The sequence below is a fragment of the Mustela lutreola genome, chromosome 1 (assembly GCF_030435805.1).
Source record: "Mustela lutreola isolate mMusLut2 chromosome 1, mMusLut2.pri, whole genome shotgun sequence".
Taxonomy (NCBI): domain Eukaryota; kingdom Metazoa; phylum Chordata; class Mammalia; order Carnivora; family Mustelidae; genus Mustela; species Mustela lutreola.
In genome coordinates, this window is record NC_081290.1 from 150,535,180 (window position 1) to 150,560,596 (window position 25,417).

General features: G+C 50.1%; 1 protein-coding gene across 4 annotated transcripts in view; it reads left to right on the forward strand.

The window, feature by feature from the left end:
* Positions 1–25,417, forward strand: part of PTK2B (protein tyrosine kinase 2 beta) — a 123,027-nt gene that overhangs the window by 31,883 nt on the left and 65,727 nt on the right. Inside the window, exon 1 of one of the 4 annotated variants that reach the window (XM_059176406.1) lies at positions 19,431–19,618. The exons of the other annotated variants lie outside the window; for them this stretch is intronic. The gene's annotated coding sequence lies outside the window, so the exon portion shown is untranslated. Of the gene's footprint in view, positions 1–19,430; positions 19,619–25,417 lie in introns of those variants that run through there. 4 annotated transcript variants of the gene reach the window in all.

Genomic DNA, 25,417 nt, shown 5'->3' on the forward strand with positions numbered 1-25,417 from the left:
GGTCCTGCAGAGGTATGCTTTTTCAGAGGAAACATCTGAATCACTCGTCACCACTTCTGGCTTTGTTTTTAGTTTAATTCCTTGGATTGGACTTCGCATCCCACTTAGGTAGAATGGCACAGGTTTGGGGATTTTTCGTTTCTTTCTTTCTTTAACCGGGCCCAGGCAGAAGTCAAGCTCTCTCACCTCCGCGGGCTGGTGAGCAGTTTCTTTTCTTTTCTTTTTTTTTTTTTTTTAAGATTTTTTATTTATTTATTTGACAGAGAGAGAGAGAGATCACAAGTAGGCAGAGAGGCAGGCAGAGAGAGGAGAGGAGGAAGCAGGCTCCCTGCCGAGCAGAGAGCCCGATGCGGGACTCGATCCCAGGACCCTGAGATCATGACCTGAGCCGAAGGCAGCGGCTTAACCCACTGAGCCACCCAGGCGCCCTGGTGAGCAGTTTCTGGTGCCTCTCTCATCGTCAAATCATTAAAGCAGCTGTTCATTCTCTGTGCTCAGTCCCCACCTTCCAGCCTCTGCAGTGTGATGACACCACTCACGCAAACATCAACCCCATCCCCCACTCCGCCCCAGCTCCTGAGGTGTCCACAGCCTCAGTTTCCCCTCAATGCTCTGGACATGAGCCCCCTCTATTTCTGATACCTGCCAATTTCTTCTTTTCAGCTTTGGTGAGATCCCATTTGATACATTTTATCCAGCATCACTGGATTTGGAGTGGGATGGGCCTCACCACATTAGGTCTGTTTCTCACAGTTACTGTAAACCACATGCTCACACCTTCCTACACAGGTGGCCGGCCAACACTTTATCCATCAGCAGATGTCATCAAGTCCAGGGCCACAGGGCTGAGTGAAGAAACTCCATCTTCCCTGCCCTCCCAGAACTTAGCATCCAAAGAGCTAGGCTGACTTAAATCAGGTGATCTAAGGAGTCCATGTAAATGTGCAGTTCTGGCAGATGTTGCTAAGGACAGGCACGTTGTTCTAAGGCAGTGGAAGCTCCGGGGGGCCTGACTGCCAGCGGTAAGGAAAGAAGAAGCCAAGATATCACAAAGGCCAGAAAACAGCCTAAGGAGGAGTTCAGTGCAAGGCGCAAGGTTGTCCCGAGGGCCCTCCCTAAACCCCCTGCCCTGCCATTGCTGTGTCATCGGGTGATCTGGGAGTCCACTTTCTCTCTGACGGGTGGCAGGAGCTCAGGGTGATTAAACCCTACAGGTACAGGCTACAGAGGTGGGGGTAAATGGGAGGGGGGTGGTAGGGGCAGGATTTCCCCTGGCAAGGTGTCCTAAAGTGCTGGGAACTACCTCAAAATTGTGCCATATATGCTGTGAATGACAAGAAAAAAAAGGATGTGAAAAACTTGTGTGAAGACCATCGTGTCTGGTATATTTGGACTAGCAGGAAGGAGGGAGGAAAAAAAGGTCAGAACTGTGTTTCTTTTGCCCTCTGGGTCTAGAGCTGGGGATTTCTTCTTCCAGATGATAACCAGGAAAAAGGGTCCTTGCTTATTCCCTAGATAAAACTTCTGGTCGTTCTCATAGCCAGTGGAGGGATGAAGGGAAGGGTGATGAGGATTGGGCTATTTAAGGGAGGAGCCCTGGGCTGGGAGGGCCGGGGTGCCCTCTCTGTCTCCCATTGCCCCGTGGGACTGTGCGTAAGGGGCGTGGGGTAGACAGGCCCTTGCTCTGTAAAATTAGGAGGTTGCTTTAAGGGACCCTTCTATCTCTGGCCTCTAAAATGGGCTCCCCAGGGGAGATGGGCTGCTGATGAGGCCCCAGCTCCCCTGCATTTCCAGGGTTCCCAATGAGCTATAGTCCCTTGGGCCTCCATACCCAGATTCCTGGGGCTTTGGAGCAGCCCCCTCTTCACCTCCCCACCCCCCACTCCCACTTCCTGCCACTGATAATACCCAGAATCCAGCACCCTCCCTCAGAATTCTCCTCCTCCTCCTCACATCCATCTCTGTAGCCAGCTCTGCCCAGTTGTGCCAAGAAAATGCAGTCTCTGCTCACAAAAATTCACTAACCTGCCGGGGTGGGAGGGGGTGGCAAAGGGGAGGCCCTGGTCTCTCTTTGGAACTTCCTTTTATGGACATGGATTGCTGTCCAGTGCCTGGCAGTCCTGTTCTCATCCAGGTCAGGCCCTGAGCCTCCTGTGGATTCACTGACCCAGCTCATCATCCTGGAGGCAGGGCCCGTGGAGTTGGGAAGTCAGAGCCTGTGGCCGGGCTGGGAGCTTGCCTTTCCCAGGGTCTTGTCCCTCCTCCCCCTCTTCCACCCTCCTCTGGGCCCACCTGATCTCTCCTCTCCACTTCCTGGGCGTGATTCACCCTCGGCTCCCTGTCAGCATGGTAGGTATGTGTCATTTCCTTATGCTGGGGAGACCCAGACTTGCAATGCACCCCCTCTTTCAGCCGTGTGACTGAGAGGGTTGGACCCTCGAGCCCACTGCAGCATCCCATTAGGGGTTTGTTGTTGGGTGGATGTATCACCTGTGGGAGGCGGTCTGTGTCTTCAGAGAGATTTGGGAGGAGCTGGAGCCTCGGGCTGCCTGTGTTGTCCTGTTTTTTTTCCACCCCACCACTGTCCCCCAGAACGGTTCTGCCCTCCCCTCCCCCCTCCCCCACCATCAATGCTTCCATAGGATGCTTTGGCCTTGCAGGTCACCCCTTTGCGGCAACCTGCCCCTCCCTGGGGAGCCTGGTGGGAGGAGGCTGGGCCCTGGGCTGAGGCAGGAGGGACCCACTTTGCAAGGGCCCCACATCACTGCCATCCAGGTCAGTGTTTCTCTGTCAGACCAGTGGCAAGCAGAGCCATCCCCTTGTGAAATCTAGAACCTCTAGGTGGAAATGAGGTTCAGTAAGTGCCGGCACTGACCCACTTCTTTGTGACAACACACCCACAATGCCCGCATGGCCAGAGTTTGGCTGGGAATCTTTGTGATATCAGCTGCTGAGGCAACTCATCCAAGGATAGGTAGCAGCCTCTCCTGCTCCCCTAGTGGTGGCAAATGGGGAAAAGTACAGAGTACCGCGCTGGCCCTGGGAGACCTCCCTGCTGGGGTAGGGACTGGATAAGGGCCAGCTCATCCCGTCAGACCATGGTCCTCCTGTGGGCTCGGACCCCACTCTGAGCACCCTGTCTTGAACTAGTGGGACAAACCTTGCTGGAAGTATCTAGGGAGTGAAAGATCGGAAGATTTTGTCTTGTGAGAACTGTTTGAAGGGCTGACACGCTTTAGAGTTGGAAAAAACAAGAAGGAGCAGCAAAGCTGTTTCCTCACATTGAGGGGCTCTCAGGTGAAAGAGAGAGGTATTTTGTTATTTGTGTGTCAGAAGGCAGTCCCAGAACATTACAGAGTGTATTGGGGCTGAATATAAAAGGCTTTCTTATAATTGGAGCTCTGTGCAATGGAGCAGGCTGCTAGCATTCTGAGGTAGCGAGTGCCTTATCACTAAAGAATTCAGGCAGAAAGTGGCCGAGAGGGCCTCTCCTGCACACTGCTCAAGTCTGGACCCCCCTGGCCTCTGACAGCTCTTCCCCCACCAACTAAGCCTGTGGAGTCTCTGATTCCCAGTGAGTGCTGCCCTCTCTCCCAAGGCCATAGTGTTCCCGGAGCACATCTTCACCTTTCTCATCACACACCCAAAGGGATGCCTGGCTGGCTCAGTCAGAAGAGCGTGAGACTCTTGATCTCAGGGCTGTGAGTTTGAGACTCATGTTGGGTGTAGAGATCACTTGAAATCTTAAAAAAAAAAAAAAAAAAAAAAAGGAGTTCCAGAAACTTCTACCACATGCTGAGCTGGTACAGCCACTGGGGAAGTGTTTCTGTTACATGTTTCTGTGGACTCTTACTGGTCCCTCCACCCACCCCCAGTCCTGCAGGTCAAGATTACTCTCCCTCGTGCTGTGGAGGAGGAAGTAAGGAAATACCCACGCCACTGCAGGGCAAAGATTAGACCCAGAGGCTGCCTTCCTGTTCCCAGGCATGGAGCGTCTGGGAGCCAGTCCCACGTCCCCAGACGGGTGGCCTCGAGCTGAATCCTTCAGGCAACTCAAATAGCTGCCCATCATTGTCCCATTTTACAGAGGAGGAAGCCAAGGCGCAGAATCGCTGTAACTAATGCTGGCAGGCTGGGTCCAAGGACCCACAGGGGTTCCCGCAGAACCAGGCAAGAGTTCCCAGTGGCTATGCAAAGGATAGAAACCAAACTCGAGCCAGCAGGAGGTGAGAGCAGAGTTGACTGAGAGGAGAGAGAGAGAACGCAGGTACGGGGTGGCCGGGAGACTCAGAAAGGACAGAGGGAGTCTCATCTTTGGAGTCTGGGATTTTTACTGAGGATTGTGGTCCGGTGTCCACACCTTCTCAGGCCTCCAGAACCAGTTCGAGCAAAGACAAGGGCCCAGGGGTTATTCCTTGGAGCGTGGTGGTCTTGGTGTTGAGACATCTGTGCCAGTCGTCTGGAACAGGCATATGATGGCTTCTTCTGGTCATTCTCCCTTGGTCCTTCCTTAGATGCTCTCTGTCCTAGAGAAATCGTTAACTCTTGTCCTCTCTTACAAGGACGACATACACTGTTTGCATTATGAGGCATGTATAAAGTGGGGGAGCATGTCCTAACAAGAATAGGAGCAGGAAATGGAGCAAAGGGGAGATTTTTGTGGAGTCCTTCAGTTTCCTTTGCTGAGAACAGTGTCTGTGACACACTAGGAAGGGGCAGAGCCATCCTGTAGCTCTTCCACTGTGAGCTTCAAGGGGCATCCCACAGGCATGCAAGGAGGGGCCCTGTGTAGCTGCAGAGTGTATAACCTGAGGGACTGCCCCATGGCCTTTCAGTTCCATGCTCCTAGGTGAATGATGGTCAACTCCTTATAGTCCAGTCCTGTGCTAGATACACCCGGGCCCAGGGCAGGGGGGAGTGTATAAGGTACTATTCCCAGTCTACAAGAAACCTACAGTCCAAAAGAGGGAGCATAGCATGGTCATAAGAAACAAGACGTGCCTTAGGGAGGAAGAGCTCGTCCTATTGAGGGATGAGAAGGAAACTTTATGGCAGAGATGGAACTGGAATGGGGCTTTGCAAAAAAGAGCCTCAGAGAGGCAGACACGGGGAACATGGAGATGAGAATCATTGCATTCCATGCCATAAGCATCAAACGGAATTGAGCCCATAAATTCTTGAGCTATTGTTAAGCAAGCGTGATTAGCCCTCCCACTAACTCTACCCATCCAGGCATGGCCCCAGTCCCAAATAGAACTCTCCAGCCCAACCTTCTCATCTTTCAACTAGATGAATAGCCCCAGCAGGCTCCCGTTGCCTGGAGAAGGTTGCAGGCGACACAGGTTCCCTTTCCAGTGGCTACCAATTCCCTGTGGATTCTGCTTCTGAAATCTCCTTTTATCTCCCTTCATTGTTACTTCCCGTCCTGGGCGAGACTCTACTTCTTCTTACCCTAATGGATGCATCAGCCTCCCAGTGGCTGCCCCCAGGTCTGTCTCTGCACAACTGTCGGGTAGAGTCACCTTTATAAACCTTGGCACTCTCTCTCAATCCTGAGCAAGACTTCACTTTTTAGCTGTTCGCCTGCATTCCTTGTGAGTTTTGCTGAGCACGCTCCCCGCCCACCTCCTTTGTTGCCTGGGTGGCTCATCCTGTTAAGCTTCTGCTTCGGGCTCAGGTCATGATCCCAGGTTCCTGGGTCTGGCTCCCTGCACAGCGGGAAGCCTGCTTTTCCCTCTTCCCCTGCCCCCTCCCCCTGCCAATTCATTCTCTCTCTCTCCCTCAAATAAATAAATAAAATCTTAAAACAAGCATACAAACAGAGCTATCCAACACCCACGCTGCCCTCCCCGGTCAGGTGAGGGTACCCCTTTCTCTTTGGCCGCTCCCGAGTCTGATTTGATCTGTGCCTCTCTTGTAGCACTTACTACACTCCACCCTGTGGAATTCATCCACAGACGCGTCTGCCTGTCCAACTAGGTCGTTAAGTTCCTGCCTCACACTTCGCTTGCCTTTCTATTCTCTGTCCTGTCTGCCCACGCGGCAGGCACTCCATGATCTTTGCTGACTGATGACAATCACAGTTCCTGGGGCCCAGCCCCAGGCCGAGGGAGACCAGAGGAGACCCTGGGAAAGCAGCTGCGCACAGAACTGGCCCCTGGTGTGGAAAAGCACACACTGTCTATGGGGGAAAGGAAATAAAACAGTTTTCCAAGAGCAGGGACCAGCAGAAGCCCGGGTGGATTTCTCCTCAATGTAACGAAGTCCTATATGCTTCCGTGAAAGTTGGTGTGGTGTACTGGTTTGGGAAGGAGACGGAGCTGCCGTGCCCTAGCTCTATGTCATCGAGAGAGTGATTGTAACCTCTGTGTGCCTCCGTTACCCCACATATAACACGGCAGGAGGACGGTAGTTCCAACCTTTCTGCTTTGTTTTGAGAATTAAGTTCCTATTTGTGGCTGGCAGATTAAAAAGTCCTAATAGATGTCTGTTATTTTAAAGTTATCACTAGTAGTAGTCTGTGCCTCCCCGAAGGCAAGAAACACATCTTTGAATGAGGGAGGCCAGAGATGCCGCTCAGGATGGGGACTGTTGGGCAGAGTGGTTGGAAATCGACCTTCCTGTCCAAGGCCACCAAACAAACCCCTGGAGGGTTGAAATATGGGAAAAGGTAATGAGAGACTGCGGAGTCCAGAGAGACAGATCCCAAACAACCACCCCAAACATGCCTTCCATTTTTACAGCACCTCCCATTGATCCTGCCCCAGAAGTATGAGAAGTCTGGCCCTCAGTCCCAGCAATACTTCCCGTATGTCTTCCTTACACTGCCACATTCCAGACGTACCGACAGAGCTTCTCAAATGCTTTTTCAAATACAACAGTGACCCACCTGATACCCACTTCCTACGATCCACAGAAAATGTGGAACCCAAAGGCAAGTCAAGACTAGGTACTTGAGTCTTACGATGACCCGAATCCTATTCTAGAATATCTCGGGGTACTCCATCCCATCCCTGACCCGAGGCTTAGTTCAACCTGCCTGAGGACAGGCCCCCTCTCAGCACCTTCTACCCCATCAATCTCTCCATCTGCCACAATCTGAATATGTACCCCCATGAACTCATATGCTGAAACCCTGCCCCCACCAGGGTGATGGTGTTAGGATGGGGGGCCCTTTGGGAGGTGACTAGGTCACAATAACAAACCCTCGAGAATGGGATCAGTGCTCTTACAAAAGACAGGCGAGCAGGCTCCCCTCCATAACGTAAGACACAGTAAGAAATCTGTACCCCTGGAAGGGGGCCCTCACTAACTGTGGTGGCACCCCAATCTCAGACTTCCAGCCTTCAGTGAGAAATAAATGTCTGTCATTTATAAGCCACCCAGTCGTTGGATTTCATTAGAGCATCCCTACCAGACTGAAACACCAATCCAGTGTGCCCCCAGTGCAAGTCACCTGCCCTCAGTGGGGAGGCTGTCTGCTTTGTCCAGGGCTTTGGACGAATTCCCACGCCTCCTCCTTCCCAGCTTGCAAGTTTTATGCTAATCTAGTTTATTTCCTAGTAAAGTTAACAGTCTCTGCAGACAACATCCGACTTCTAGATTTGGGTGCCCCGGGTCTCAAGGTGGTGGGCCAGTCCTTGCCTAGTTAAGCTGAGGAAGTCTTTTGGCTGCCTAGACCAGGATCTGCCAGAAATCCTGCAGGGTTCGTTAGATCATTCTAGGTCAAGATCAGAGGAGGCAGAGGTTTCTAGCTCCTGCATTTCCTCTAGGTTACCTAATCACACTCCTGGGGAGAGAGTTCCTCAGTGGGGTTCTTGTGCCATTCAGCCTATGCAATATGCAAATAGCTTGTGACTGAGCCCGGGTCCCTTGGGCAGTCAGGAAGTCCCCATTTTAAACTTCTCAGTTTGTAGAGCTGAGGCCAGGAGAAGATCTTGCCAGCTTGGGGGCTCCAGCTCTAGTCTGTCAGGGCTTTGGTGTTTGTGGGTCTGAGTTTGTGGAGAGGAAGGGATACTGCTGGGCAGGAAGGGAGGTCAGGGACTGTGCCCAGGGGACTGGCAGGCGGCAACCTAAGAAGTGACACTGGGTGCAGAGGAGAGGAAAGGGGAGGCTGGATGCGGGCTTACTGCCATTTGAAGCCTCAGCTCAAAGAGGTAGGAGTTTGCTGAAAACAAGTTCTCCAAAATTCTAGAAAGGTCTGGGCCTTTCCCATTTTTGGAGGTTCTCTGGGTTAAAAGAGAAGAAATATCAAAATAAGGCAACAAATATCTGGATGTATTTTAAGTATTTACCTTCACTAATTATTAGTTTTAGACACACATGTATGCACGAGCATGCACACACACACACACACACACACACACACACACACACACAGAGGGACTTCAAGAATGGACTATTTGGAAGTAATATCAGGGGCTGTTTATCCTGTGTGGCCTGAGCCCAGAGGCCCTCTTGGCTTTGGAAGTGGCCCAGCCCTCCCTGAGAGATCGCCCTCCCCTTCGGAGGGAGCGAGGGGAGACAGGTGGAGGTCCCGTAATTCTGGGCAGTTACGAAGTGCAGAGCATGTACCCTGGAAGGTGGAGATGGGGAGGCACGGGACAAATCAACCTTGTGAGTGTCTGGGCTTGTCTGGGTGTCCCTGCTCGGCCAAAGATCTAGCTAGGCAGGAACACTCACCCCGACACGTGCTGTAGGCATTGGTGGGGAATCTCTCATCAGAGTCTTATTGAGTTCTCCTCTGAAGAGAGGGGACAAAAGCAAGTCCTACTGAATGGGACGTGGTGGAGTCAGGCCCCGGTCAGGCCTACTTTGTAGGTGGGATTGACCTTTCTGTGGGCCCAAACTCACACTGTTCTCATTACTGGTTCTAGGGAGCTGGGGAGCATAGTCTCACTCTGGTGGTTATTTTGAGGGCTAATGCCCATGTTGACTTCTTTCCAAGGGAGGTAATGGAGGGGAAGAGCTTTTTCCCCAAACTGCTTGTCTCTCTGCTCCCTTCCCACTGAGCCCGCTTCGCAATGAGGCTTCACTCTTAGCCTTTTGCCCTTGGTCTGCCATGCTCCGTTCCGCAGGAATCACCTATCCTTGACACCCAACCAACCTCCTGCTTTCCATCCACTGATTCCCTCACCTTGCCCCTTGGCTATAAATCCCCAGCTGGCCCTGCTAGGTCTGGAGATGAGTCTACACTCTCTCCCCATTGCAGTGGATAAAGTCTTCCTTATTGGGTCAGCAACATCTGCTCCATTGCTTTTCTTTGTGACCGCACCTGTATACATGCAAACTCTTAACAGAGCATACGTAACCAATCTGCATTTGTTCTGTTGGGTTGTTTCATTATCTCTCCTGTGCTCAGAGAAGCTGCTGGGAAAGGCTGTTCAGGTCTGGGGACAAGAGAGCCATCAGTCACCCCTGGCCATGGGACCCCCTGTCAGGAAAGAGTTGAACACGGTCCCTGGGGCTGAAAGTGACTGAGGGACCCCTCTCTTTGCTCTGCAGCTGGTCAGCTGTGTATTATGTCCTGGGGATTCTGGAAGGAGCCACTACTGCCTCTGGCTGGGAGGGAGGAGGGGAGCTAGCAGGGCAGCAGGAGAAAGGCCCCCGGGAGTGTCTCCCTTCTAGGCTCTGCTCTTTTCCCTTGGAAAGGACTGTTCTAACCTTGGTTCCTGCAGAAGCACTCTCTGTCATTAGAGGCGGTTCTCAGCATATCTATTTTGGAGCTGCAGCTGGTTGCTTCTCAGAATAAACAGAGCTGTGATATTGGGATAAAAGAAGAACGGAGTAACTTCTCTTTACGCCCTCCCTCTTCTCAGTGGTTTCCAACCTGCACTTCCCTCTTCTCAAAGGCCCTGCCCTAAGACCCCTTGCCTCTCACTCCCTGCCCTGTAGCTTCCATACTGCAATCTTGTAATCACATGTCCCCTCCCAAGCACATAGGGGCCCCTGTTCTCCCCAGTCTCTGTGTGAGGCTCAGGGGCTGTAGGGCCTGCCAAGAACTCAATGTCAAGCAACACAGAGTTCGTAGAGTAGGGACTTCCTCCAAAGAGCATAAGAGCTGATCCAGCCTTCAGGGTTTTGCTGGAGCAACTGAGGTCCTCACCGGGGATGTGCTGTGCTCTGGGTCTCAGAGATCCTGGGGCTCAAGGAAGGAGCTGGAACATGCTGACCGTGCACCCTTCCGCTTACCTTAATGTGTTGTGGTGCGGATGGTTGTGTTGTACTATGGTCATTGACAAGGGAGCTTGGTGCTTTAGGGACAGGAGAAGTCAGATATTGTTGATTTTGGACAAAACAGATGTAGGGGTTCCCTTGTGTATTTTTTGGACTGAAATGGCTTCCATGAGGGAGCAAGCAATCAGGGATGTTTTCCAGTTACTTGGGTTTGGGAGGGTCTGGTTGTTAAGGAGCAGATGAAGAGATTTGTGTATGTGGCCCCATTCGAGGCCAAGTTACTCATTGTCTGTTGCTGTGCTTTCCAGCCGAGTGGGTCTGACAGCGCCCCCATGATTGTGCGAGCTCTGGCCTCGTTTTGGTCTGTCTGGAGCGCTTCCTTCACCACCTGCATTTATCTGTTGGCCCGCTATGTGGGGTTTGACCACATGGGGTTACAGAGACAGACCCTAAGGAGGTGGTAGTCTCTGCAAATTGTACAGGTCTCCTCCGAAGTTCTTCCTACTCAGGGTGCAGAGCGGTCAGCCTCACCTCCGTTCCACTGGCCTCGCTGTGTAGGTGCCAGACCAGCCCGTGTGTTGTGTTACCTGAAGCAGCCCTGGGGAAAACCGAGTGAACCAAGACTGCTGCAGCAGGTTTCCTCTCTTGCTTTTGTCTTTATTTTTAAAGACGAAGCTGTGGTTAGACTCTCAAATTAGTTTTTAGAAACCTTGGTGGATGGCTTGGTGGCAAAGCTGTCAGTGTGGGGCTGGGTGAGGGGTACTGGGCCATGAAGGAGCTGCCCTCGGGGGCATCCCTGTGGGTTGAGAGGAGCTGTGGTGCGAAGGTCAAAGTCAAGCACTGGAGAGGGTCCTGTGTCTTCCATGTGTAGTTAGAGGGGCCCAAGGATCAGGAATTTGGGTTTTGAGCTGAAGTGAACTTGGGGTTGTGTCTCAGCTCCACCATTTCCTCATCCTGTGACCTTGGGCTGCTGATTTAGTGCCATGGAGATTCCATTTCCTCATGTGTAACAAGGGGCTATTAATAGATCTATTTAAAAAAAATTCATTCCTTAATTCAAGGTATAAATTACTGAACACCTCCTCTTTGTAAACACTGGACCTGGTACAAACTATAGTGGTGGGAAGGCCTCTGTCCTCATGACACTCATGTCTTCTGGTATATCGATTATATAGGGAAAAACATTTTTAAAAATATATATATAAATATAAATAATTTCAAGTATATTTTAATGAACTTATATATAAATATATAAAATTTATAAATATATGTTGAATATTTATTAATACATATATTTGTGTTATGTTATATATAAGAACATATAAATTTATGCAATTTTCATATATATAAATAATATATAAACAAATATAAATAAAAATATATAAAAATTTATGTACACTATTTTTCTTTTTTTAAATATTTTTTTATTTGAGAGAGAGAGCAGAATGAAAGAGAGAGCAGGAACAGGGGTGAGAGAGGCAGAGGTAGAGGGAGAAGTGGGGCTTGATCCCAGGACCCTGAGATCATGACCTGAGCCAAAGGCAGATGCTTAACAGACTGAGCCACCCAGGCCCCCTGGTGGGCCATGCTTGAAACACAAAAAGTGCTTGATAAATGGTAGTTGTTATTGTTATTACATTCAACACTGGAAATATGGTATAAATGATCAAGCAAGAACAAAAAAAGTGGTTTTCATATAATACAGTGTTTAGTTTCTTCCTGAGATTTGTAGCTGTCTTTTCTTTCGGTTAAAGAGAGTGTCTTACTCTCCTGAAGAAACAGAACCAATAGTATATATGGATCAGCAACAGCAAGCTGGAGACCCAGAACTATCCACAGGATAGTTCCAGAATGAAGGCCAACAGGCCTAAGACTCAGGAAGAGCTGAAGTTTACATTTGAGTTCAAAAGGCAGGAATCTGTTCAATGCCGCACTTGAAAGGGTGGCAGGCAAGAAGAACTCTTTCGGGGTGCCTGGGTGGCTCAGTGGGTTAAAGCCTCTGCCTTTGGCTCAGATCATGATCCCAGGGTCCTGGGATCGAGCCCCAGATCAGGCTCTCTGCTCATCGGGGAGCCTGCTTCCTCCTCTCTCTGCCTGCCTCTCTGCCTACTTGTGATCTCTGTCTGTCAAATAAATAAATTTTAAAAAATAAATAAATAAAATAAAATCTTTTTTTAAAAAAGAACTCTTTCATGTTCAGAAGGAGGTGAACCTTTTTAATTCTAGAAGACTTTCACCTGATTGCATGAGGCCCACCCACATTAGAGAGAGCAATCTGCTTTACTCAATGTACTAACTCAAATGTTAATCTAATCCAAAAACTTTACAGAAACACCCAAAATAATCTTTGACCAAATATCTGGACATCCCATAGCCCAGTCTAGCTGACACATAAAATTAAGTAGCACAGGGAGCCATGGCTACAGAATGCTATAGCTGAGAAAGCCCTTGGGTTGCCAGGGTACTGAGTGACCACCCTATCCTGAAGGGGAGAGGAACCCTGGCTGGGGTTGGCCCTCCTGATGGAATGCAAATAGTTGTCCCGGGGCTCAAGCCATTCCAAAGACACGTCTTTGTTAGTTTACACAATGTTTTGTAAATTTATGCCAACATTTAAAGGTTAAAAAGTTCACATAAGAAATCTGAATATCCAGCTTCTCATGAAACACTAGAAGCGGGCCTGTGGGGCTCAGGCATCCATTTTTCCATGGCAACCATCAGCAGAGGTGCCTTGAGTCCTGGTAGGAAAACTCATTCCCCTCCAGCGAGGGAGGCACTTCTTAGACCATGTCACCCTGTCCTGGACACTTAGAATGAAGACTCAGCCTGCTCCTCCAGCCCCTTCCCCCTCACAGGACAGCCATGCTCCACTAACCCCAAGACTGTGACCAAGGCTCACCTTTCTGAGATTTCACCTTTCTGAGATTCAAAATCTCCTGAAGAACTAGAAGTGGTCACATGGAGTTCAGGCATCTTTTTAGGTCCAGGTCCTATCTTCTTCAAGCTTGACTGTCAGAGATGGGCCTTAAATGAGATCTGCTAGAGCCATGGAATCGCAAAAAGCTTAATTCTCGACTTCTGGGGCACAAGGAAGGAACTGGAAGTGTTTAGACAGGAGAAGACATGCCCCTAAGGGAATTGAGAACTGCTTTGAAAATAGCTGAAGGGTTGTCATATTGAAGAAGGAAGGTCTGAGCTCATTTTGAATGTCCCCAGAGGCCAATATTCCAACCAGGGGCCAATAGCTGAGAGAAGTCAGGTTTGTGGTGAGCATAACACAGACTTTTCTAGCTCCTTAGAAGCAGAGAAGACTGGTGCCTAAGGCAGTAAGACCCCATGGGCTGAGGGGGCCATGGGGATCTTGAGGGGCATTCCTTTGCCAGACTGGAAGTTGACCAGGTCAGGGGTTCCAAACCTTTCCTGTGGGAGGTACACATAGACAATGAACATATCTGTATCTTACATGGGAGATAGACTGCCGGGGATGTGAACCCCAGAAGGGGTGGCCCCCGGGCCTGGAGGTAAAGACCACGGCAGATCCAATTTGAGGAGACTCAGGATTTATTTTAAGCAGAATTTGTTTGGTACAGCGGGAAGACACGAAATGATTCTTGGAGGAAGTTTATACTCACTAGTCCCAAGAAACAGGAGGCAGAGTATGCCAAGCAGAGGGATCCCATTGAGAAGCCCCAGTGTAAGTCAGGGGGCACAGGGAGAGGGGAGAAATGTGGCCATGAGCCTCTCAGGTGTTTTCCTTGGGAAGGGATGGTGAAGCAGGGCAAGCAGGTCTAGAATTATTAGCTGGTTAGAGTAATTTCAGCAGGCTCTGGGGGCACAGGGACTGTCCCTAGTTGTGTGCTACCTGTCCCCGGGGTGATTAGAGCAGGTGGCTTGGCCCAAGGAGTGAGAGTCCAATAAACGAGGTGATGGGTGGTGGAGCTCCAGATTGGTTGGTTTATGAATGAAAGGCATGCTCTGGAGAACTGGCTAGCACAAATCCTTCCAGAGTCAGCAGGGCCCCAGAGGTCAAAGCGCCAAGCACAGAAACTAGGAAACATGGTTAGGACAAGGCCCAGCCCACAAGTCCTGAGGGGATCCTTTTCTTCAGGTGCACCAGGAAGAAGTTTCCATGGCCTTCCAGCCCCAAGGTGCTATGGTCAGCACCTCCAGCCAGAAACACCCTGAGAGTCCAGGCTTTCTCTCTGTCTGTATATAGGGGACTCTAGGCTCAGAGAGGTGAGCAAATTTGTTAACAGTCTCAGGGTTAGTGGAGCATGGCTGTCCTGTGAGGAGGAAGGGGCTGGAAGAAGCAGGCTGAGTCTTCATTCTGAGCATCCAGGACAGGGTGACATGGCCTGCATCATTGGGGTTCCATTGGGGATAGTGAAAAGAGGGGAGCACTGCAGTCCCTACCGGGTCAGTTCTCCTGGTTCCCCGTACCCTGCCCCAGATGCACAAGGAAGACTTAGAGCCAGAAGCAGCCTGGACAAAGACACCACAGCTCAGTCCCAGCTTTGTCTGCCTGGCACGGAGCATCGGACTTGAGCAGCTCATTTCCCTCCTGGCATCAGCCTCATTGGCTGTGATGCATTCCTTCTCAAACTGCAATATAACACCCTTCCTGCTGGAATGAAGATTCCTGTTCCATTGTGCCCTCACTGCCCCAACACACTCATCATTTATTCTGATGGGTAGATCTCAAATAGGCCTCCTGTATTTGCATACCCCTGTAAAGCAACCAGGGTTTGGAAACCACCAGACTGGGAGATCTCCTAGACCCCCTCCAACGCAAGATCCCACACCATCCTGATCCTCTGGGCTGGTCCCTGTGGGGTCATACCGGGGAGGCAGTGGAGCAGAAATGACTTCTCGGAGTTCACAGCTACCAGTTAGGGGAGAGGAGGAACCAGAAGCCAGATCTCCTGACAAGATACTACCACCTCAGTGACTTCAACAGCAGACCTTTGTTTCTCACTGTTCCAGAAACTGGAAGTGCAAGATCAAGATGTCCATAGGGTTGGTTTCTCAAGAGGCCTTTCTCTTGGTGCACAGATGGCGGTCCTCTCACTGTGTCCTCACCCCGGTCTTTTCTCTGTAGACAGCTGATGTTTCTCTGTGAGTCCAGATTTCCTCTTTTTACAAGGCCTCCATTGACCTGAATCACCTCTTTAAAGGTCCTATCTCCAAATGCAGTCAATTCTGTGGCCTTGGGAGTTGGAACTTGAACATGCAAAGCCTGGAAGCCTGCCTGGTGGGGCGGCATTCTTTCCTCTGCTCCTCATACCTCTCCCCTAGTGGGCCTCTTCTCCCCCACTCCATGGGATGCACTCAGCGCTGCTCCCCACCATGGGTGAGCCCTGCATTTACTGAGTGTACCATGCCCATCCACATCCAGGGCCGTGTTCTACCCATATGACCTGTTGGTTCCCAGCAGGGCCGTGGGCCATGGCAGTGAGCGGGGCAGCCTGTGTTTGGGGTACATTCCCCTCACCTGGCACACGGCCATGTGCAATTAGACACATGACAAACAATGGCGATGCTGATGGCAGTGATGTTGAGAGCTGAGAATAGAACCCCGGAGTGGGATGTTAGTCTGCTCCGCCCACACTATGGGGACCAGCCAGCTTAGCACAGGGATGAGCAGGGACTAGAGGTCAGAGTAGACTCAGTGGCCAAACAGGAGGCACAGTGGTGATTAGAAGACTCTGGGAGAACATCTTAGGGGATGCTTCTTCAAAGCCTGTGTACAGCTCTAAAGTCCGAGGAACCTGAGACCAGAGCCAGAGAGCTGGGAACTTCAGGGCCGACCTGGCCAGCTTGACTGCCCCCCTACCCAGTGCCCCTGCCGAAAGACTGAGTGGCCTCTGGGGGTGTCTGCTTGCCATCACTGATGTCAGCCTGGCTTGTCCAAACTCATCCATTGAGGTGGGCATTAAAATGTGTATGGACAGCAGGCAGTCTTGGTATGAAATGATCTAGGAACAGCCCACCCTACCTCAAATTGTCATGTGTCTGCAGTCCTGTGTTGAGAACCAGGACTGGCCGTGCAAAGAAGGGAGGCAGCGCGGCTCAGGTGAGGCAGCTCCCCAGGCAGCGCCGGCACCTCCCAGGAACAGCTGTAGGAAAATTCCTTGACCACATCATAGAAAGGGACTCTCCGGTACTAAAAACAGCCCCAAACTGGAACCAGCGGGTTGCCTTTGACAAGACTGAGTCTCTGCCTTCGAAATGTTTGCGTAGACGCTTGAACCAGAGGAACACAGATGAGTTGTGATTGTGACCAACCCTTGACATCAGGGGTTCCAGGTTCACCAAGTGTGGTTCTATACGTTATTTGTTAATATTCATAACAGTTCTAGGGAAGATCGTGTTCTCACGTCCAGCTTGGGTGGGTGAGCTTGCTGAGGTTCAGGTTGGTAACAGGATTTGTTCCAGATGTGTTGACTAGGCAGGGGAGACCTGGAAGTTGTGCTTCTTCTGCTCCCTAATGTGGCACAAACCTGCCCCTCCTGGAAACCTCCTTTGGCTGCCAGTTGGGAGGCCATTGTTCTGACCCTTTTTCTGCATTCTGTTGAGTGTGGGCCTGCACCTTTTCGGAGCCAGCATCCCCTCTAGAGAGAAGAGAAAGGAGACTGGGCAAGTGCTTTGTGAACTGCCACTCAGTCCTCTGTGTGTGAGGAAAAAGTCCCTGTGTAAGGTCACCTTTGAAATTAAATGCCCTGTCTACCTCATTCTGGGCAGGCAAGCACCTAGGCTCGGGTTGGAAGAAGCTTCTCCCTCATGGTGGGCAGGGTGAGGTAACCATCAGAGAGGTATTGGGTATGGTTGTGGAAGGTTCTAGAGAACAAAAGCTTCCACCCCTGTGTGACTCTGTACCTGACCTGGCTGGTGTCATCTGCATGGTTGGTCTGTAAGGGATCGCTTGGTCTCTTGTACTTGCCAGGGCATTCACCCCGGTGACAGGGGCCTCCCAACAAAGGTTTCAGTGGTTTTACCCTTCAGAGGGCCTCTGTGCTTGTTCCCACAATCAAGAGTCCAGCTCTGTGTCTTTGGGGAAGTCACTCATCATCTCTGGCCTCATCTACAAAACAAAGGAGGTAAAAACCCAATTAGTTATAAGGCCCTTCAGAGCTGATTCTCATCACTGGTGAGTTTATCATTTTAGTTGATCTGTTTTCCCTGATATCAATATCCCAAGTCATTACTCTTTTTTTTTTTTTTTTTTTTTTGTCTCTCTATTTTCCCACCCCTCACATTTTTTTTTCTCAGGCAAGCATTTCTCCTGAAAAATCCTAGGAGATTTCCTGTAGGTAATGATTTTAGCTCTCAGAATTTTAGATCCAAGAGGGCACTTTGAGAAGCATCTAATCTGATCCTGCAGCTTTACCCTGGAGTTCAGGGCCCCTGAGAAGTATTTTGGGGGTTCCGCCAACACTGAAGCATTTTCCGCCAGACAGTGAGGAGTTAAACCGTCTCAGGAATCGGGCTATCACTTTTAACAGTTTGAAATATTCATGCTTTAGACTTTGTTGGAAACATGTTCCTGTCCCCTAATCTCTTCACTTTCTCTGATGAGAAGCCTGAGGTCTCCACAGGTGAGGTGAGTTGGCCACATTATCAAAGGATCATTCTGGCGCTGAAGTTGAATGTGATTCAAAAGACTTAAACATTATTGTTTTTTGTGTGTGCATGTAAAGGATGAGAAAATTCTCAGTCAACAGAAGGAAAGAATAGAATGAGGGGTGGTGGGGGAGCACTGGAGGCTCTTGAAGACCTCAGTGTGGACAGAACAGCCACCGTGAGGGGAAGGGCCCCAGGGCTGGCTCCTCTCACCCCCTGCCACAGAGCACTTTCTGGGTTCTGCTGTGCTCTCTCTCCCTCCCGCTTCAAGTCTGTGGTGAAGCTGTGGAGAAGTAGGTTGCTGTTCTTTTTTCTGACTTCCTGTGTGCTTCGGAAATCTCAATGAAATAAGAGCTAAAGGCAGAAAGGGCCAAGGACTGTTATGTCAAACATAGACTTATCCCTGGCATGGGGGGTGGGGGGGCAGATTTGTGATTTTCACAGACCAGAGCCCAGGACTGTAGCCCCTGGGCTCCCCACCGGGCTGCTAGGGAAGTCACCTGGGGCTGGAAGTAGGAGGTGGGCACCTCACTCTTTTCAGTCGTGGCTCCAGTATAGCTATACAGATAGCCCAAGTGATTTCTTTAAGAACTATTCATCATTGAGGCCAAACCCATTAAAAAGGAAAACTCAATTACCTTTCCAGAACAGCTAGTGCATTTTCTCCGTGTCTCCCTTTCTGCCTACAACCTCCTTGCAACCATGACAGCATGTTTGTATAGTGGGTATGTGTATAGTCTTTCGAGTTTTTAATACGACCTTGATTGCAGAAGCCTAAGTGGGCTCCTTATCAGTTACCTTTCCGGGCAGACAGGAGTCAATGAATGAGTGCAGCTCTGTACCTCTGTGAGAAGGACAGAGCTATGGGGAAACACCCTGCATTTCTTTTCTCTTTCTATTCCTTTTTTTTTTTTTCCTTTTTAAAGATTTGTTTATTTGTCAGAGAGAGAGACAGAGCACAAGCAGGGGGAGCAGCAGGTGGAGGGCTCCCGCCGAGCTGGGAGCCCCATGTGGGGCTCCATCCCAGAACCCTGGGATCATGACCCTAACCCGAGGCAGCAGACACTTACTTAACCAACTGAGCAGGTGTCTATTTTTTTTTTTTTTGATGACACATTGCTGAGCCCATAAACCCCCATTCTCAGAGCCTCGTATTCAAAAACAGTGTCCCACAGCAGACCCTATGGGTCAGTTCTTTCTTGGCCTAGCCAGGACACCTGGCTTAGTTTCTATGCCTGACATGGATCCATGAGATCTTTCCCTTCCATAGCCCTTTAAAAAAGGTAATGGTAATTTTGCCTTCCTTTGGGCTCAGAAAATTTGGGGTTGGGTTTTTCCCTTTGTGTTTTATTTTGTTCTTCTAACCAGGGAAGAAAAAGATCCTCCCCCAGTTGGAGTAGTGTTTGGGAAGATGACTCTAGGCTGGGGGTTTTTCTCACCGCCGCACTCGGCATTCCCAACTATGACTGGAGTTTTAAAAGACCAGGGTTCCCTCAAATTTTCTGAGCTCTGAATAACCAAAACCACCTATTTCTTCTCTTTCTGTCCATTTCCCAATAATGGGCTTGGGTAACAAGAGACTGAAACAGAAACCGCTCCTGTGCTCTGAAGTAAAGGCTCAGAGACACCCAGGAAGTTCGCATGTTTGAGAACGAGTTCTAACGATAGGACCTGGCCTGGTAATGAGAGGCCTCCAGACAGGGAATCAGGAGACCACGGTCCCAGCCAAGAGTCCTCATGTGTCAGCCTCTTTGAAACTCAGCTCTCCCTTCCGAGACAAGGGCCAAAACCGCTGCCCCACCTGCACCTCTGCTGCCTGTGGGTGAGTATCAGAGTCACCTGGGATGCCAGTAAAATGTACACGTGGCTGGATCCAGCCCCAGAGGTCTCCACTCACTAGGGACGGAGCCTTGCAATGTGTCCATCTGTTTATGTCTACATTGTTACCAAAAAATTATTCAGATCCTTGTTAAAGATGGTAAGGAGGACTTTATTTGGGAGGATAGAGCAATGGGGTTTTGCTGGAGGGGAAAGTCATGAAAATAAAACGAGGAAGAGTAGGGATTGATAGCTAAGAAGCAGGGTAGGGAATCCGTGGATGGAAAAATTGCTAAGAGTGTAGGGTAATTCTTTTCTGAAGGAACGTAATAGGATTGCTGCTGAAGGCGGGCCAGGGCAATCTGATATTACCTAGGCGATGCGGATGGAAGGGGGGCGGTGGGAAATTGAACCAGATATCAAGAAAAATCAGCTGTGGAAGGTGGGGGATTCTGGTTAAGGCCACCTAGCAGGAGTCTTGCTGAAGACCGACTCCATGAGGACAGAGACGGAAGCTGAAGCTCGGGGCTGGCCGAGCGGAGGGCTTAAAGGAAGCCGGCTGAAATGTGGTCAAGGAGAGAGTCTGTCAGTGTACAGTATGTATACTGACACGTGTGCACAGAGCCAGGGTGACGCAGCTGTGGGACCAGGTGCTGTCTGAGACCGTATTGGTATTATAGGTCCAGCAGTCTGGCCTTGTCACGATTTAGGATATAGAACCCAAAGGACAGTACCAGGAGGTGTCTGTGGGCCGAGCACGGCTGCCTTCACGGGCAGCCCAGGGCCCTGCATCTCTGCAGGGTGTGGGGGTAAAGAGCCCAGCTCTGCTCTCTACTTGCTCTGTGGCCTTCCAGAAGTCACTCAGCTCAGCCTCACCTCCTTCATCCGTGGGATAGATGACACAGTATGTTATGAATGTATAGCAGTGTGTTATGAGCACCGAATGGGCTCACTGTGCATGTGAGGTGTGGGCCTAGGGTCAACCTAAGGAAATGCTATTCGTTCTAGGAAATGAGCCCCTTGGTGTGCATGCAGCGGTGGAGGAAGGAAGAGGACACGCAGTCAGGGTCCCAGGGGCATGGGGCTCCCTGCCGTGCTGCCCACGCTCTGCTTTCTCAGAGGACTGTCTGCAGTCACAGAGAACTGTCTAGTCCTGGGGCTCTCTGCAGATCATACTGGGCTACCTCTCCTCCCTATTCACCCCTGATCCTGAGTGTAGAGAAGATCCAGAAATCTGGATTTCCAGGGCCTGTTTGCTCTCTCTAGTCTTGCTTTTGAGGCCAGGGATTGGCCCCTCCTTCGGGGCTACATGCAGAGCCCAGAAAGGAGGGTTGTGTCACAAAGGCAGGTTGAGGTGGACAACGGAGAGAGGGCTGGCCCCTCTCCTGTGGAAGTCACTGATTTTTTTCATATAGTTAACCAATTGAAAGGTCGAAGAACTTAGGATCCTTTATCTGTATGTCATTCTAAATGTAGATGCGTTTTTATGTCGTTGTAATCAGGATGTGAACTTCGTTCCTTGTCACTTCGCATCTTTATACAAATGTTTTCATGTAACCAGTGCTCATATTTTAATCGAGTTTATCATTATCGATAGTGCCTGGAATCCCTGCACCCCCCAGGCAGCGCTCTGATGATTTTGTTCTGATTTTAGGATCTCCCTGCTATAAATAGTACAGGTGTGAACATCTTTGTGCACATGATCCATGCTTTCCCCCGTTGGAGGTATGGGGTGTTTCCCCAAGTTGGGGGACCAGGTCCGTACATGGGACTTGCTTTATATTTTAACCAGCTTGCCTTTAGAAAGCCAGTTCTGAATCACCTGGCAATTGTCCCGGTTTCCTTTCAAGGCCGTAAGCATAAGATTTTATTCTTTTTCTCTTGGCTTCTTGGCTTATATAGACGATTTGTAGTGGTGCCTCAAAGTTGTTGTCATTAGCGTTTTTCACTGCTGAGGATTTTTCCATCTATTTTTAATTTCCTAGAGCCTCACACACAGGTGGCATCCTGTTTGCTTGACGGGGCGTCTAAATTGCCGTTTCATCCAATCCGCATTAAAACGAAAGCTGATGGCTGCAGGGTGCATGTGGGGGCCCGTGTCATGTTTAATGGCTTTGATATCTGTTTACATAAAGCAAATTTGTGTCCCAGATTTGCGAAGAGGGGAAGATCGGGGATTGGCAGGTGGGGAAGCTTTTTCAAAAGGATGTTTTAGCTGTTCTCAAGGTGGTACTAGACGAGGGGGCCAACTGTTAGCACTGACTTTGTACTTTCCCACTGGAAAATAATGTCAATTTTTTTTATTATCGATGTTTATGGTCGATTTTTTTTTCCTGTTTATTAAATGGGTCCTAAGAGATAACTTAAAAATAAAAGTGGATGTCACCATCATTATTACACATATTAATATATCAAATGCTGGTGTTCCTTTTAGTGCTGCCTGGCTAGAAGGTGATAAGCTTACATGTAAGTTTCTGTTTGGGTCACACAGAAAAGCAGGGTTCATTGGAGCTGTCCTCTCTGGCACAGAAATACCCTGGATGTGAGGAGACAACGCCAGAGTGGGGTTGGGGGAGGGTGGGCTCCCAGGTGGGATTGGAGCTGTCAGCGCCAACTTGCATTTGTTGGGTTAAAATGGGAAATCCGAGATCTGGTCCTGCCTTTGCCACTTAATAAGGGTGAGCCGAGGCAAGCTGCCCAGTCGCTTTTCCTCATCCTCAGAATGGGAATGACTTCTGCCTTGCGAGATGTCAACAAGATAGCAAGAGTGCAAATACCCTGGAAAGTATGTCCTCTGCACACACAAAGACCCTTTTCCCTCCTGTCTCTCTGTTGCACGTTTTTTAATCCTTGACTTGGATAAAAGAGTGGGGTCCCTCTTTTGCTCTGGCAGCCCTACAACCATTTGAAACCAGCAGTCCTGTCCTCACTTCCCAGGACTTCTCTCCCCTGCCCCTCCTGTGTCATGAGACAGAATTCCCAGGCTCCCAGGACTCTGAATGTCCTCCTTCTAGAATGTGGCAGCCTGTCAAACCTCAGGGTCTCTGGGCCAGTAGTGCTGTTGATGTGGTCATGTCTATGCAGAGCCCCGGGGAAAATCACCGTCCCTATTTTAGGGGTTTTTCTAGTAGCCCCAAAATTGCATTGATCTTTCTGGCAGCCGTATGTATCATAGTGACTAACCATGAGCTCACAGACAGCTTAAACCCCATTTTTGTTTAACCCATGCCGTTGCTAAACCACATCTTCCTCACCCCAGATTGGGGAAGTTTTATGGTTTTTTTTTTTTTAATCTACGTAAAGAACCTCACGTTTATCCCATTTCGCCACTTGTGTTTTGTTACACTTGGCGTGTCTTACCAACCTGTTGCAGATTTCAGGAGTCTTTTGTGGCCAGCATTTGTAGTCATGGTCTCTCCCCATCCTGTGCTTCACTTGGAGCTTCTCACCTGATAACCACAAACTCTTTAATGCCAAATTAACAGGTTTGAACAAAGGCCAATTAAAATAGCAGTCAGTCCCCAAGTGAATACAAACACTCGATCAGCAGTCGATGGAGAAACCGCTTATGAATTCAGCTGCTTGTCATCTGCCCCCCTCATTAACCTCTCAAGAAAATGGGGAAGAACTCAGTCAAATGCCTATAACTGAAGCATCGATTCGTCACGGCACCAAATTTCCCTGCTCAACAACCAACTCTGTAATGCACCCAGCCAGGGAAATGAGATTAGCTGGAGTCATAGGCTGGGAGAAAAGGAATGAGTTGAGATCATGACTCAAAAGTAGAGAAGCTGGGAAAGAATTTAGTTTGGGGTTAGAGATGACAAAGAATGTGGTTTTGAAAATTACAACCTTTAGGAGATTAGAGAATAACAGAAGCTCCTTGGAGGGAGAAGCACATCTTAAAACTCCAGGCTTCTGGGCACCTTGTATGTTGCCATCTTCAAGTGCTGGATGTGGGTGGGGGAAGCCTGCAGGGCCAGATGTGGAGGGTTGAGGGTCAGGTCAGAGCCGGGCTGGAGGCAGGTCCTCAGAAATGTGCCCTCCCAGCCCCTGCCCAACCAGCTCTCACAAGCTGATGGCAGCCCTTTCTCCCCCAAAGGCACTTTCAGCAAAGTCACATCGGTAGCTTGAAATCAGCCTTGGAAGCATTTACACCAGCATTAGCAAAGCCTGCGAATCGGGTCCCCCTTCCCCTGCGTCACCAGTTGGGGGTCACGGCCCAGGAACTGCATCATCAGAACTGCCCCGGAGCCTCCCAGCTCACACCTGCGATCTGTCCTCTAGCCTGAATTAGATCGTTTTTTTTGTTTGTTTTTGTTTTAAGATTTTATTTATTTATTTGTCAGAGAGAAAAAGCACAAGTAGGGGGAGTGGTAGGGAGAGGGAGAAGGTGGCTTGCTGCTGAGCAAGAAGCCTGATGTGGGGCTCGATCCCAGGACGCTGGGATCATGACCTGAGCCGAAGGCAGATGCCCAACCACTGAACCACCCAGGTGCCCCGAATTATATCTTTTAAATGAAAATCTGCTTCCCCACAGGGTGATGTTCAAATTCCTTAGTGTGTTGCCACTGTCTTCTCATTGCCCAACACCCCTCACCACCCTCCTCACCAGCCTCATGCCACGTCATGTGGTTTCTGATCTTGCTGTGTCACCTTCTCCTGAGATTCTGGGGCCCCCTACATCAGTGCTCTTCCATGCTCCTCAAGCACCAAGCGTGGACCCCTGTTAGATCTCATCTCATGCTGTGGCTAGATTACGTTCATCTTTTTCCTCTCTCTCTCTTTTTTTTTTTTTTTTAAAGATTTTATTCATCCATTTGAGAGAGAGAGCGCACAAGCAGGGGGAGAGGCAGAGGAAGAGGGAGAAACAGACTCCATGCCGAGCTGGGAGCCTGATGTGGGGCTTAATCCCAGGACCCTAGAGACCATGACCCGAGCCAAAAACAGATGCTCAACCAACTGAGCCACCCAGGTGCCCCTCATCTTCTTCTTCTTGACTGAATTATGAGTCTCTGCTGGACAGGGACCCTCTTCCCTCTTCTGTTTAGCTGCCTATCTCTGGAGTCTGGCATGCCTCCTGAAACAGAAGAAGTCAGAAAGGCAGGGGCGCGGGAAGGAGAAGAAGGGAAGAACAGGGGAGGGGAGGAGGAAGGAAGGAGAGCTGGGAAAGAAGGGAGGAAGGAGGGGAAAAAGCAGGTTAGCAGAAATCACTCATGAACTGGCAAATAGGGAGCAAGGTTCCGGGGGTTTGTTCAAGGGTTGGGGGAACAGTGCAGCCCAGAGGGCACGCAGGAAGTCTGCCTAGCTCTAGTAATCAAAGTCCTTGAACTAGCGAGAAGAGGAACAAGGAAGAACGGGCTCACACATCTACGTTGCTTCCCCCCCCCCCCCCCCGCCAGCCAGCCCCATGTCAGCCGGCCTCCGGGTTGGTAGGTGCTGGCAAAAGAATGATCCTGAGTGGGTGATGTGTGTGGGCGTGGCGAGCTGAAAATGTGCTAGAGCCTCAATAAATGCTTTTTGAATTACATTGAATTCTGGCTGGGGGATAATCACCACCTTTCTGGTTCCTTCCTTCCAGAGGTAATGGGGAGGGATTAACCCAGTGATGGACTGGGGGGCCTGGGGCGGGCACCATGCTGGCCCTATGGGAACTGGGGCTGAGAAGGCTTGGGCTGGGGGGTGGGGTACACCGCGTGACCCCAGCAGGGCACAGCTCGCCCAGAAACACGGGCCTGGCTCCCTGAGACGGCAGTCACTGCCAATTAGTTAAGTGGCTGCTCCCAGCAGGCCTTTGCAGAGG